Source organism: Rhipicephalus sanguineus, chromosome 3 (genome assembly GCF_013339695.2).
Source record: "Rhipicephalus sanguineus isolate Rsan-2018 chromosome 3, BIME_Rsan_1.4, whole genome shotgun sequence".
Classification (NCBI taxonomy): Eukaryota; Metazoa; Arthropoda; class Arachnida; order Ixodida; family Ixodidae; genus Rhipicephalus; species Rhipicephalus sanguineus.
In genome coordinates this window covers 230,607,335-230,622,622 of record NC_051178.1, presented here as the reverse complement: position 1 = coordinate 230,622,622, position 15,288 = coordinate 230,607,335, and positions in this window count along the sequence as shown.

Here is a 15,288-nt window from a genome sequence, read left to right as displayed (position 1 = left end):
CGGGGATTCGTAAGTGGCGCCAACATTCCGGGTGAAGAATCGGACTTCAGTTTCGTCCGAAAATGATGAATAAAATAAAATGTTTTCTATCGAACATTGCTTGCGTGAAATTCTTGTTTTGGCCACCGGAGTACCACCATCATTGAACGTGAGCCTGCGTGCACAGGGCACGTTTTCTTTTAGCAGCGTCAGTTTCAAAGCCACCGAGCAAAATAGGCGTAGAAAACAAAGACAGAACGACGTGCCATCACGAATGGCTGCACCCTGCCAGCACGCTATTAAACAAATGCTTTCCAAATTTCTTCTCAATATTTTTCGCGACTTTTCTTGCACTTAGCCAGGTCGGCACACTCGTAGAGAGAGAGAGAAAAAAAGAAGTTCCGGTCGTTGACCGCAAAAAAACACCCGCCACAACGCTCGGAAGCAAATTTGAGTGCACGAGCGCATATATCGCGTGTCTCTTTCCGAGAAGAGGTCGCTTCAAGTTCAAGACGTCCACTGCATCGCAGAAGCCGTCTCTTCTATTGATCGGACATTGATACCGGCTTATTCAGCTAGATGGGCTTTTTAATCTTTCTGCTGGCCTAGCCTCCCAACCCCGGAAACACTCGCATTTGTTTACCGCATTGTTAGAGCAGTTCTTTTATTCCATCGATATCGTGGCAAACGTGTAGGTAGAAAAAAAAATAGTAGGGAAGGGGCAGATGAGATCGAGGAGCGTTATCGAATGCGTCGGCGCCCACGATCTGCGTGGGCAAATGACCCTTTTCCCTCCATTCTTTCTTCAGGACCTTATCTGTCTTCCACCCGGTTCAGTAAGCATATCCCTCGCTCCGTTCCGCGAACTGTTCCCACCTACGTAGCGGAGGCAGAATTTGGGACGAGCGGCTGTCGCGCGTCGTATCAGATATCTCGCCAACGCTACGCGTCCTGCACAAATAACCCAGATCACGTTGCTCTATGCGCCAGCCCTCGGTAGACTCTCTGGTCTTGGATGACATTCCTTTTGGCTATTTGGTGGAAGCGTGACTTGGTAGTGAAAGTGGGAAGAGAGTTTCCAATGTCAATCAATCAATCAATCAATCAATCAATCAATCAATCAATCAATCAATCAATCAATCAATCAATCAATCAATCAATCAATCAATCAATCAATCAATCAATCAATCAATCAATCCGTCACTTGCTTTGCGTAAAAGGCTCCACATTACTGCGCTGGGGATTACAACTGGTGGTGATGACGTTGCGCTGCTGATTTCCCCGCCGCACCTTGTCTCCCGATTAGGTATCTCCAGGTTGTACAAATCAGATGACGTCCATGATAGATAGGTCGTGGTTTTGGCACAACCAGCCTCAGAATTTTATCTCAATTTTTAGTTAGACTGCATTTATCGCCCACTCACGCCGGGCTACAAAGCGAATAACATGTAGGACCGCCACCACAGGTATTCGAACACATGTTACTAAAGACGATTCATCTCTGACTCGGACTTGCTGATTATGTAAATAACTTCAAGACACCGTACGTTCGTGTGCTCAGTACAGACTATGAGACCAGTGAAGACTACGTGCATTTTGGATGCTAGAACGTATCCACCATGGTGGTCCAGTGCTGACCCGAAGGACGCGGGATCGAATCCCGGCCGCGGCGGCCGCATTTTATTTTCGTGGTGGGTACGTTCCGACATCTGAAACGCACGCACAGTCTCCACTGGTCTCAGAGTCTGTACTGAGCACAACAACAGCTGGGATGGAATCCCGGCAGCGGCGGCCGCATTTTATTTTCGATGGAGGCGAAAATGCTTGAGGCCCGTGTACTTATATAGACTTAGGTGCACGTTAAAGGACCCCAGGTGGTCGAAATTTCCCGAAACCCTCCCTTACGTCGTCCCTCATAATCATATCGTGGTTTTAGGACGTTAAACCCCAACTATTATTATTAGATGTCAGAAGAAGGAATTCCAGAAGGAATTCCAGCCATGGAATTGGTGAGAGAGGTTGCGCCATTGCGTTTATCTGGGAGGCAACAGCAGAGGATGTCGTATAGCCGACGGGACCGACACCGTGGACATCGCTTGGGATTTTTGTTGAAGAAGCGACCGAGTCTGGTGTGACAGCTTGAAACTATTGCCAATACGCGAGAAATCAGCAAATTTTGCTGATACGTACGGGCGCGGAATTCATGTATTTCATGCAGCCAACACGAAATTCTATGTCACGCGTTAAGACGGCAGCGCTAGGTGGCGCAAACCACAATATTAACAACCCGTACCACACGTTTATTGCAAAAATAGTTTTAAAACACTATACGCTACCATTATTTTACCATTCTAAAGACGGTACGTCCTTCCTCTCGTTCGCTGTAGCTTTCTTATTTAAACGACGATCGAAGTGGCTCCCGTATTCATACTGAACGTCACTAGCGCTTTCGATTTCAATCAGGAACCGTAAAGCCCTCAGCGCGCCGACGTAAACTGCCAGTAAAGCACCCCTCGGATCCCGCACACTGCCTTTGTCGTCGTCGTCGCGAGGAACTGCTCGGGCTCGTGCGGCCAGCGCCTTCGGTGGCGCGCAAAACTTCCGCTTCGAATCCTGGAGTGCGGTGGCGGCCGCGCACTCGGCGACGGGGATTTCGACGCCGACGCGGCTCAGGAAGCACCCTGATTGCTTCCAGGATGAGCACGCAGCACCGGACTGCTCGGCGTAAGCGCTCCGATTGAACGTGTATGTGGGGCTTCATTTCGCACTGACTCGAAGAGAGTGAAGTCTGAAGGTAAAAAAAAAAATCTTTCAAGGAAGTGTTTGGAAGGAGCTCACGGAAGGTGGGAGCGGCCGCAATTGCCAATGCTTAGAGACGTCGCGGTAGAAGAGTCACATCATTTGAATGCAATGGTTCCACGCTTGAAGAAGTTGCGTAAACTTTAAAAGAAACACGTAAGGGATGAAAGGCGAAAGAGAAATGGGGATCACTTCCGCTGTGAGATGAGCCGTGTTTTATCGAGACGCTCTCTCAATAAAATCACTATTGTGGGGGGAAAAGTATTGTTGCAACCTGAGATGATCTATGTTTACATCGCCTTGCACTCTTCCTGAATTTCTTCCTTTGTTACGCGCTTTGGGAAGTTTATTATTGCAGCCATGCCGGCCGTCATCAGCTCGCTCTTTCCGCGCCATTTAATGTGAATCAAGCAAGATAAGGATGGTTCGCCACAACTGGCACTTCTCGGAGTTTACTCTTAACCCTGAAACTCTGAATCTATCCAACACTTTCCTCACGCATTCAAGATGAGAATTCCAGTTTCCGGAGAAAGCAACCACACAACCCAGGTAGGACGACACGACTTCCCTCGGACCTTCGAGACACGTTATGTGCTGTCTCAGCCAATCCGTCACCGAGGACATCGTAGCTCGTTCTGCCGTCTTAGGCGCAATATATGATGACTTTATCAGCAACTTTCAAGAATATCTTTCGTGTACTGTTGTCATATAAGCACTTCGTAGATCTCTGCACTTCCTCCAAGTTCACCTTCACAATTTCTGTAGCCTCGGGGGTATATAGTCTAGCTTTTAGTTACTATAGTGTATGACAAGGAAAACATTGGCTGCAAATAAACCTAGCCTTGCAAAAGCGATCGACAAGTGGTCAGATCTAGCGCTATTTATCAAGTCGTGTAGGGTCATGGACATACTATGAGCTACCTTATAACACAGCGGCATATGGTAACACAATAAAATTGAACCGGGGCATAACAAGCCACACGTCATTCATTTCCAGGAACGCCGCACAGATCACAATTCACAATTTTGGGGTGCTATGCAGGATGGCCTGAGCTTCTCGGGCACACGAGTTTGCTCCGAGTTCGCATTACGGCGGTCATGACAGGAAGACAGTGCGGAGCACGGGATAGCAGCGTTGATAAAAACGGCTACAAGAACGAGCATGGCGTCACAAACGCATGTGCCGCATTTGTGGCGGTTTTCAAAGGAACACCGCGTGCCAACGCGTCAGCGCCGCCACTCAGTCAACAGTTTGACAGTGCAGCGACGTCAGTGTGATTGTCGCGCTATCTTTTTGCCAACTTGTCATCACGCCTCCCCCAGGCGTGTTCGTGGGCGTTTGTCCTCTTTCGGAAAATTCTTTCGTTCCACCTGCAGCATGGAAATTTCCACTGTCGAAGGCAACAAGGGCGAACACGCAGCACTCTGGTGCAGCTCGTTTCGCTTCTCTGCTACTTAGTGAGCGCGGTGAAACTGAATGCGAGACATCGTAGCCACGTGATGATATAACATTTAGTTCTTCGTGCGTGTGTGCATAGTCTGTGCGATTAAGCTGATGGATGAATCGTGCCGCTCGCTGGCTTTGCGGCGTTAGCACTGCTCCTCGGCAAGAGCAAGCACGGTGGGCGGACCCGATCTTCGCCGCGGGCGTGTGTCAATCAAATTGATTGACGCGCGAAATCGGGCACAAAGTCGTTGATTCTGAAAAGGCCCTAGTTCACCTCGTGACTGTCATATTGCCGGTGTGCCTGTCAAGTGTTTCATGCGGTGGACGCTACTCAGCCTTGCACAAGTAGTGCAAGGCTGGGGCCATCGGAGGAGCTTGTGGTCGCCTAGCTTCTTCCAGCTTATTACGTGGCTCGTCTACTCAGTACGCTTGGTCTGCTTCGGAATAATGACCGTGTCGGTTCGGTCTCAGTATCGGTGCTATGATTAGGTAGGTCTTAACATGATATTTAATAGTCCTGTCCTAATTGTTAATGTTTAAATTACCACGAAATTAATTACGCAGGTTTAATTAGCAAGGTTCTGAATAGTACATAGGTAATTAGCATAATCCTAATTAGAACAATCCTAATTAACACGATCGCGGTAAGGTCTTGAATATCTTAGTTTTAATTACACGATCCTAATTAGCGTCGTGTTAATTATCATAATTCTTAATTAGCTTGTTGATAGCATTACGCGGCTTCATTAGCATGGTATTAGTAAGACGTGACTTACTTAGCTCGGCCTTAGCATGATTTGGCTTAATCAGCTTCGTCATAGCATGTCCTGACTTAGCTACGCATACCGCCCAGCCAATTAGCTAATCAGCCGGGCGTACGTGCTCGGGGAGCCAGCAGACGATGAAGAAGAGGACGAAGAGGGCGCGCGCCGGCCGAGCAACGCACTAGAATGTTCCTCAGACAAGTGGATTGTGCCAAGTGTCCGAGGAACAACAACAACAACAACAATGTACAGGACGACCGCCAGGGGCGTAGCCAAGGGGGAGTTGGGGGGGATTGACCCCCCCCCCCCCTAGAGTTTTCAAGTTTGCTTGCGTATATATACACCCACACATACATAGGCACGCACGAACACATAATAGTATGGTTGAACCCCCGCCGCCGCCCCTCCCCCCCCCCCCCCCCCCCGGAATAAATTTCTGGCTACGCAGCTGCCGATCATGGTGATTATACACTTGGCCTCGGCGATTAGCTCCAGCCGCGGTGTTGTAAGGCGCTCGGTCGAAACTAATCTCTGAGGCCACGGTGCTGATTATTTTAAAGGATACTTAGTGCAGACATTAAACGCTTGGAAATGAATTCAAACGGCCCGCGCACACAGAAAAAATACAGTTAGTACAACGGCCGTGGTACAACTTTCTGCCACTTTTCTTGCATGGGTACACTTCTGCACTCAGTGGAACCACAAACAAACGAAAGAAGGTGCCTCTAGTTTGAAGACACCCCCCAACCTTCTCGACCGCCCTTGACGTGACGCCGCGCTCCATTGTAACCAATGGAACGGAACGCGCGCTGAGGGATGGATTTCACCATCTCGTACTGTTAGCACTGTTAGCTCGTTCAAAAGGGTGTGTTGCCAGAGCTCCGAAAGATACCGCGTTTCGTCAAACTCTGGCCATCCTGCATAGCACCCTTGGTCTCTTTTCAAGAAGGGAACTTTAGGGGAAACCGAAGCACTTTGCTCCTCAATATTCAGTGTCTACGCGAGAATAAAAACGTCATTTGCACCTGCGTATGCGGCTATCATGTGCTTTAGCCCACCTATTAACATTTTAGGTTGTATATTGTACACCCAGTGGATCGCGCGCTGAACGTGCACTGATAGTTTATAACTGAAACCAGATGACTATGCATAGTGGCGTGAAGCATGAAAAGACGTGATTATAAAAATGCCGCATTTTTGCCCGAAAGCTGACACATTATTAACGATAGCACTGAATTAGACAACTGCCCAAATTAAAGTGCATAGGTCTACTGGACAAATAAGGGGCCGTAAACATTCGCTTAATAATAGAATCAAGTAGCATATCACGCAATCACAAGCACCCTTGAACGAACCTCACTCAACGACCGCGAACAGTCGCTATCGAGTGTGTTGTGAACAGCCGGGTTGCGTAACAGCAAATTAAGAGCGAATTCCCTGAACGGGAACTGCTCAAGATATGCGTAGCGTTGTTTCACTGTTGGCGTGCTTGTTTTCGTTGTTCTTGCATTGTGAATAAAGACGATATAAACATATACACATTTACGTGCATTGTCCTACTGCCACTCCGTATACATGAATCGTCTTCCGTTCCCTTTTTTATGTATAGTACCTTGCTCTGCCTCTTGACTGTGTTTCCACTAGCGGGTGTCTGGGTCAAGTTGGGTCCAAATAGATTTTTCGGATTCTCACGGAGGTCTTTGAAATATTAGGCCAAGAAAGCCGATTGCATTGAGAATTCTGTCGCATATGACATCAGGCAGGGTCACCTGGATGCAGGGCGTTCGAATCAGGTACCGACAGCTAATCATACGATTTTTTCTGATCGTCACCAGATATAGTCAGGTCGACATGTTGATTAAACTGTTGCTGTTCAGCCAGGTAATAGACCATTGGCTGCCTAATTATATTTGAGCGCTTCCGCACTAACCTTCGTATGAATCTTTGTTTTTTTCTCTTGTATTAGCTCTGTGGTCTACTGTCTTCCCATTCAGGTTATTAACTGCTATGTTGGAGTCTCCGTACACTGCTTTTCAATCTTCTTTTGTTTGCTCTCGAAGTCAGAAGCAAGATTTCCTCGCTCGCTAACATGCCCGGAAAGAGCGAAGCTGCCCTGAGGGGGCGGCGCAGAGCCAAGAGCTGAGAGCTTAGGCCTATTGACTCAGTGGGCCATGACGTTATTAAGAAGCTGAGAGCCAGTATCAACATTCTGCCGAGACAAGCGCTCCTCTTGACAGCTGGCGACGTGGAAAGTTCAACGTGCGAATCAATAGCCCACACCAAACGTAATGTAAGGTGGATGCTGAACTGTCTTGTACTCTTCTTGTCAGTCCCTTGAGACGAAATTGGAGCGTCTTTGTTGTTCCAGCTAACTTCGAAGCGACTGCCAAGCGCTGCTCAATAAATTAAGTCTGAACAGTGTGATAGGGGCACACCGTATTGTGACCCAAGCGCTCAGCACTTGTAGAGATGTCAATAAACAGAAGTACCCGGAGATAGCGATCATGTGGGTTACAAACTCAAAGTAAAAAATTAAGTGAAAAGAAAGAGAGGCGGAATAAAGGTAGGCGAGAAAGACGTACATATGTGTAGGGTATTTTTCTGCTCTTGTGGGCTTTGCCGTGGTGTTGTGAGCAAGATTGCATTCGTCCTATAGGAGTGAAATTGAGTGAAGTTCTTTAGTGGGACTGTTTTATGCTGTTTCTTCATATTTGTAGTTGATACTTCATTATTTTAATCGCACTATGATTAACCTTTGAACTAAAGGAGCCAAATGGATGCCTGTTTCTTCGTTCGACACAATCGAATGAAATCAATAGGTAGTGCCAAAGAAAGCATGGTTGTCATGATGTGTAGTTTCTACCCGGTAATTATTACAAAGGAAAACGAATTAGAGTGGGCGAAAAAAGCCCAGCTTGCTGCCTGTGGGGACCGAGCTCACAACCTTCGGTTAACATTTGTGACTTTGATGAAGAACGATTTGACAGCGCTTATTCATTCTTCTTTGACGTTTCTGTGCGTTAAGTTGAGTATGCTAGTTTTGCTATTTAATTTGGCAATGATGTTCCCTAATCTAGGCGACAAGTGTCACGGGAACGGACACATATTTCCGAAGCTTGAAAGGTGATAACAGGCTATGTACACGAAGGAAATTTAAGTTCTCAAGCAGGAAGAAGGGGGCATCGCAATAGGAAAGCCAATGCGGGAAATTGTTATTTGAGCATAGTATACTGATGAAGCGTATACTTTAACAAAAGGAAGTACCTTCGCTTGCATTCGTCGAGGAGGCTTTTTAATATACATGCTGTGGATACTTAAGCGCCTACCTGTTTGACGGTGTCCACTCGTTTTTTTTTTTTAGTATGCAGATTTCTGTTAAGTAGGTGTCCTCCAGAGAGGTATTATTATTATTATTATTATTATTATTATTATTATTATTATTATTATTATTATTATTATTATTATTATTATTATTATTATTATTATTATTTAAGGTAAATCTACCTTTCAAGAACCGTTTGCCTTATGTGAATGGGTCAAGGTGCTTTATTTCCCGAAAGCCGTCACACCTTGCACGCTAGAAGCAATAACAAAATAATGTCATGCTATCCGTGCGTTCGCGGCTTCATGAATACTGCAATAAATTTTCTTTCTTTATCGGAGGAAGAAAATTGCTCCACCAACCCGCGTTTATGCTCTAACAAACCAAACTACTCAACAAAAACTGCGAGTTCATCTTGCGCGCGTTATCCACGCCAGCCGTCGAACCAGTTCTGTATCTGGCCGCTGTTGCGAGATGCCCGGGGTGCAAGACGGCACGCGAGGGGGATCTAACCAGACAGGCGAGGCCAGGCGAAATCCTTTGCCGGGGAATTTCTCAATTACCGCTCAAGGGAGCAGCCGGCGCGGAAATGATGCGAGAAGAAAGGCGGCGTCTTATTTCCGGCCCCGATGTCACCACGTGATCCTTCCAGTCGAGTGCATTCAGATAACGGCAACGGGCAGAATCACGCGAAAGACCGGTGTATGGCGAGTAGACGTGCGGTGTACTGAGGGCATCGCGGCGCTTATCGGCAGGAATACATGTCTGCCGAAGCCCGTGCATTGGATCTTAATACAACGTTTTGACTGTATACCGTTTTGTCTCATATATAACAGCAACAACGACGAAGAATTGTCCTTACGTTTGCGGAATTCTGTTTTTGCAGCGGAGTCATCTTATTCTACCCTGTTCCGTCATTGTCGTCGTAGCAGTAGTAGGCGTCAGGCAGGTCACTTGACCCGAGGGGCGCGTCTTCACGAAAATTCACCGTGTCACGATGCTACGGCGGATGCGCCCTTACCCCAGCGGAAAAGCTGCGAAACGTCTCTAGCTCTCGGAGGCCTTTGTTCTCGCGATACCAGTTGTCCCGGCCCCTACAGGAACCCAACAAAAACGGCAGAGGCCAGCACGGGAAAATGTAAAAGACGGATTAATTGAACGTGCTTTAGTATGCGTGCTTGGAACAAGAAAATTTAGGATCCCTCCAGTATCCATTAGCCTTATCCCAGCTTCCTCAGTCAAAGTTGGTTAACAGTAGTGATGGCCGATTTAAACAAAATAAAACAGATTAAGGCGTAGAACACGCGAAACCTTTCGCTCACAAGGAGTGACTGTCACTGGCCGATCGTCATAAGCTTATTCGCATGAGCTATCCAAGTGAATGAACTCTTGAAATGGACCGGCTGAGGAGCCCAAGTCCCAAAGCCCTCAATTCAAGAGACGCGTTGGTCGTTGACATTACTGCCTTCATGAACAGTACAATCGCCCGTACGGCTGGCTGACACACCTTCATAGGAGCTTGTCCGTAAATACGGGGTTCTGGTAACCGATGTCTCCATGAAACTATCCCATGAAATCTGCGTTTTATTGGCTACATGAGAAATATTAGCGCGATTACACTATCATATGCTGATTTAGCTTTCGTTATCTCGAACAAACGGAGTTTAAACAATGCTAAACGTTGTACACGAAAGTATGGTTGCGGGAACAGTTCTTATTTTGATTATATTTTCGGAGTTCAGCACAAAAAAAAAGAAAGAAGAAAAGAAGAGAGAAAGAGAAAGAGATGGTGAGCTGTAGGGAAGATAAGGATTGTGCGATCCGTTCTCCTGCTGGTTCTTGCTTGCAGTTTTCCAGCGACCATCTTGCCCCGGGGCAGTCGTTCACTGACGTGTATGTATAACATATTCCAGAATTAATGTAATCGAAGTTCCGTTAAAAAGGAGACCTCCTTTGGTAGTGAACTGCAAGAAAACAGAAACATTTCCAGGCCCCGAGACTGGTAGCCATTGCATCAAAAACGGACAAGTAGACAATCGGAAATCGTTTTTGTGCATGGCAAGCACGGGGAGACAGAGACTCCTGTAGGAGAAGAAAGCAGCACCGTGGTGTATTCAGTGCGGGGTCTATGGTCGTGGTAAATCTGCATATTTGATTCCGAGTGCGGGGCTCCCGTATGCTCGGAAGGAAAGGTAAGGTCCCACTGATTCAGCAGCAATGCTTGAGATGGGGGTTCACAGGAATGACGGGTGCTGCACGTTTCGCTGATGAGATTGCCTTTACCCAAGTCTGAACTTAACTCCCACCCCCGATTTCTCCACCGCCACGCGACCTTTTCCCCTTTCGTCGGTTCTTTTCTTCCCAAGGCTCACCAGGGGTTGCGTAGCCAGGCAAGTATCAGTGAAGCTTGTGGATTCTATTCCAGACCGCAGTGTGCGTGCTCAGACCGGTAGCCAGTTCTCAGGCCGGCTGGCTACCCTGTGCTAGGGAAAGGGGGTAAGGGGAATGAAAGAAAAGAGAAATGAGACGCTACAAGGAAGGAAAATAAAGAAAGAAAGGGAAAAAGAAGCAAAGGACAATACGACACTGCTTAAAGTCTGTCTCTAAGACCGGTTCCCCGTAAAAAGCGCAACAACGCTTTCAACGCCTTCTGTGCTGAGGACGGTCTCAGCCAGTATTTCAAGACAGTTTTCTCCAACAAGAACGATTGTCAAGTCTGCCTAACGCGTTCAGCAGCTATTTCCTGCGCGCACTGAAATGGGGACACTCACAGAGAAGATGGAAAATTGTTCCCTCTCAGCTACAATTATACATGTCTGGTTGTTGTTCATTTCTCTCCAAAATGAGTAGGCGTTCTTGAAGACCACGCCGAGCCACAGAAGGCACGGAAGCGTCTACTCAGCTCGAGATATTCCTGCGTGACTGAAGACGGAGCTGAAGATTCGGACTCAAGCTGTGGAGGCGAGCGTTCGTGAATTCCGTCGAGTTTCACTGCGCAAGCAGGAGTTCATGTGCTAATGAACGAAGTCGTGTTACCGTGTTTGTTCTGGACAACAGTATAGCAGTAGATTAAACACCATCATGGGCAGATCGGGCAGCCTCGTCTTCACAGCCGTCACCATCGATAACGCTATGGCCCGGATTCCCCCTGATACGCTATGTTGTTTTTTTTTTTCTCTATTGCGTGGTGATGAAGAAGTCGTATCAGTAACTAAATGTTTATTAGGTCGCTAGGTTCATGACAAAATGGCAGCATAAGACACTGGAGCGCTGTATTCGAGTCCTAGAAGAGTGACCATGCCTGCGACGGTTATTAAATTACGAACTCTAGTGCAACACGGAGGACAGTCCTTTTTTGCAGTTCAAGCATTACGGGTGTTGCATGCTCACTTATGCGGCAATAACGGCCTCAAACAGCACAGTTATATACGAACTGTTGTGGAATAAGTTATTTCGCATTTAGAGATGCGCGTTTCGCATTTACACATGAACGTGCACAAGTTAATCAAAATTAGATTGCATATCGTGACACATGCTAAAGTCCGCTGCACTTCTCTGAATAGTTGAAAAGGCGAGCAAAAAATTGTGCAACCTTTGACGAATAATTTCTTTGTAGTGCTGCGTGCGTAGAATTGATCTAAGCATACTTAACCAGGAAACTCTGCTCGTTTCGGGCAAGGTCAGAAGAAACAACTGTGTGCAGAAGCAGAGTACCCAACACACAAGGACACACACACGCACCCGCACGCACCCGCACACACACACACACACACACACACACACACACACACACACACACACACACACACACACACACACACACACACACACACACACACACACACACACGCACGCACACACGCACACACGCACACACGCACGCACACGCGCGCGCGCACACACACACACACACACACACACACACACACACACACACACACACACACACACACACACACACACACACACACACACACACCAGTACAGGGCTCTGCCAGCCTTTGTCGCTGGGGTTGCTGTTATGCAGAAAAACAGGAAGCCAATAAGGGTTTCGCTTTTCTTCATCACCAAAGAGAAAGGAGAAAAATGGAGTGAGAACAAAAGTGCTTTTTTTTTCACTGGACAGCGGAGACGGGAAAGTGCTATCGCAATCAGTGGCCCAGAAATGCTGACCCGTCGAAGGCGTAATGAGGAAAGCATCGCGCCATCTGGCGTCAAGAGTCTGGGTATCCGCCTTCATTATCATTCAAATTATGCAAATGTAACTTTCACCCCGAGCTGCCGCTAAAACGTCTGATGAAACATCGAGCGGATCGTTCGTCGGCTTCCTTTCGAAAAGGCGGCCGCGCTGACTGGACTCTTTTTTTCCGAATCAGAAATCAGCACTCGCTGTCAAATGAACCGCACACGTGCGGATAAAAGTCCGGAAAAAATTTAGGAAGCTGATACAGGCAGGAAAGAACAATTCCGGGGGCAGCCTGCGAGTTCGCACCTCCAAGACGATAAATCCGTGATAAAACAAAAGCTGCCTCAAAGCAAAATTGCGAAACTGTGTGGTTAACGAGAGAACATTAATGACTGTCATGGGAGAGCAGTGTTTATGGTGTTAGGAAGAAAGAGAGAGAGACAGAAAAACAACTTTATTTATCCCATCTTAAAGAGAAAGGGGCTGCGGTATGAAGGCGAGAAAGGTTGTCCTTTTGGAGGTAGGCCTCTTCTACCACCACAGCCAACCTCAGGATAGCCTCCTGAAGTTCGGGGTTGTAGCTGCACCTGGCAGCCTCCTGCAGCGCCCGACTACGTAAAACTACAAAGTTAGGAGGAGGGCAGTGGCTCTTAAATTACCACATAATGTGTTGGTCTCGGTCCGCTCTGCTATCAGGACAAAACCTGCAGGCTGCGCTAGCTGTTTTACATACGATGAACGGGCTATCACTGATTAAGCTGTACATTCCCCTTCGCTTCTGTTGCATCGTTAGACAATCAGGGGCTAGTAAAACAACGCAAAAAATAATGAAAACGGTTGTTTGCTCTTGTGTTTTCCTTTTTAATTGCGAAGCATATCTTAGCAAACCCAAGACACTTTGAGCGTTTCTATCTATCTATCTATCTATCTATCTATCTATCTATCTATCTATCTATCTATCTATCTATCTATCTATCTATCTATCTATCTATCTATCTATCTATCTATCTATCTATCTATCTATCTATCTATCTACGTCTGGGTACTTTCGTGATTGCTTCCTAAGTGTAGACCGAAGTTCGCATGGGAGGGTAAGAGGGTTTGAACGAATATGCCTGTCTGGTCATGACCTGAATGACGTGAAAATCCTGTTGTCACGTACGTCGTCAAACCCTTTCCTCCAGACACCTGTGGCACATGCTCGTATACCGCGAGCCACGGCGATCAACCTGAGCGGCGATCAGCCTGAGTGTTAAGAAAAACAGACACCGGCAGCGTTGACCCCGACGAATGCAAAGAATAAAAATTAAGATCCCAACAGGAATCGGACCCAGGCATTCTGCGTGGCAGTCAGGTATTTTACCACAGAGCCACGCCAGGGTCTTGAAACTGCTTTGGAAAAGGACTCTTTGCAGGCGTAATGTTGGTGCGACGTCAATTGTGGTTGTAGTGCTGGCCATCAAATTTTATAACAAAGCAATCAACACTACATATGCACCCCTACGATACAGGCGTCATGTCGGGTTAACGTCACTTGTGGTTCCAGTGTTAGCTGGAACATTACATTTGCATTCCTATGGTTGCATAAAATGCATAAACATTGCATCTGCATTCCTATGATTCAGCAAGCTATATTCAAGCGCTGCTCGACCCGGGGAGGAATACGCTAACGAAAGTTACATGCGATATTCACATCATCGCACCGTAGCGTGCACTTCGTTTCGACGAAACAGACGTATGTGCTCTAGCGAGAGTGCTGGTACTACGTCAGACCATAAGTTACCATTCAAAGGTCAGTGTAGTCGGCGTGCCTGGTAAGCCCCCGATGTGCGCACGACTACTCCCTTTACAAAAACACGTCGATCCACCCCGTAACGCTTGGCTCAAAGCCAAGAAATGCAGCGCAGAATTACTGGCTGCCTGCTTCGCATGAAACCGATTCCCACAAGGCGTGGGATCTGCCGAATTAATTTTTTAACGACGACACGGGTCGACGCATGTCCCGTGTCCCGCATGCGGCGTGTCTCAGTTTTGCATGGAGTCGGCTAGGGGCGCGGCGGTGCACAGAGGCGTATCATAATTGTGACAGAGCAATATAAAATACCTAGAGCACAAACCCCGTTATACTAGTCGGCGATTTCAATGGAGAAATTATAGACCTTAGTACCGAGCTTTGTCGTCGACGCTCACTGTCCGCTGTCATGGTGGTTAGAAAACCGTTGGTATAGTCGAAACATATGTGTGTATGTGAATCAAAAAAAGGTTTACAAGAGACGAACAACAATCGTAATTTTGACCAAATATAAAACATCCGCAAGCACAAACCCTTTATACTAGTCGGCGACTTCAACGAACACATTATGGACCTTAGGACCTAGCGCTGTCATCGATCTTAATGTCAGTTTAGATACACGAGAGGACGCTGCGGTGCAAATGCATATGTAAGCGCGGTCCATACCACACATTTCCTTTCTGCCATGGATGAAAACGAACGTAAGGCGCGGCATGCGGCGGCTCAACGGGAACGCCAACAACAAGCTACTACTCCGGAGGCGAGGGCGCAGGAAGCGGCGCAAAGCGGCAAAAACGACAAACAGGAGATTCACGGTGACCGAACGATCCCCAGAGCTTCGTCCACTCATCATCATTCACTTCGTGGATATGCGTGAATTTTTTTTTTTTTTGCACGTAACAAGTGAACAAGAAGATGTGTAAAATGTGTGTCACACGATGTCGAGCCCAGTAGTGCGAAAGTGGTGGTGGCCCATTGATGATTCCATCCGCAAAATAA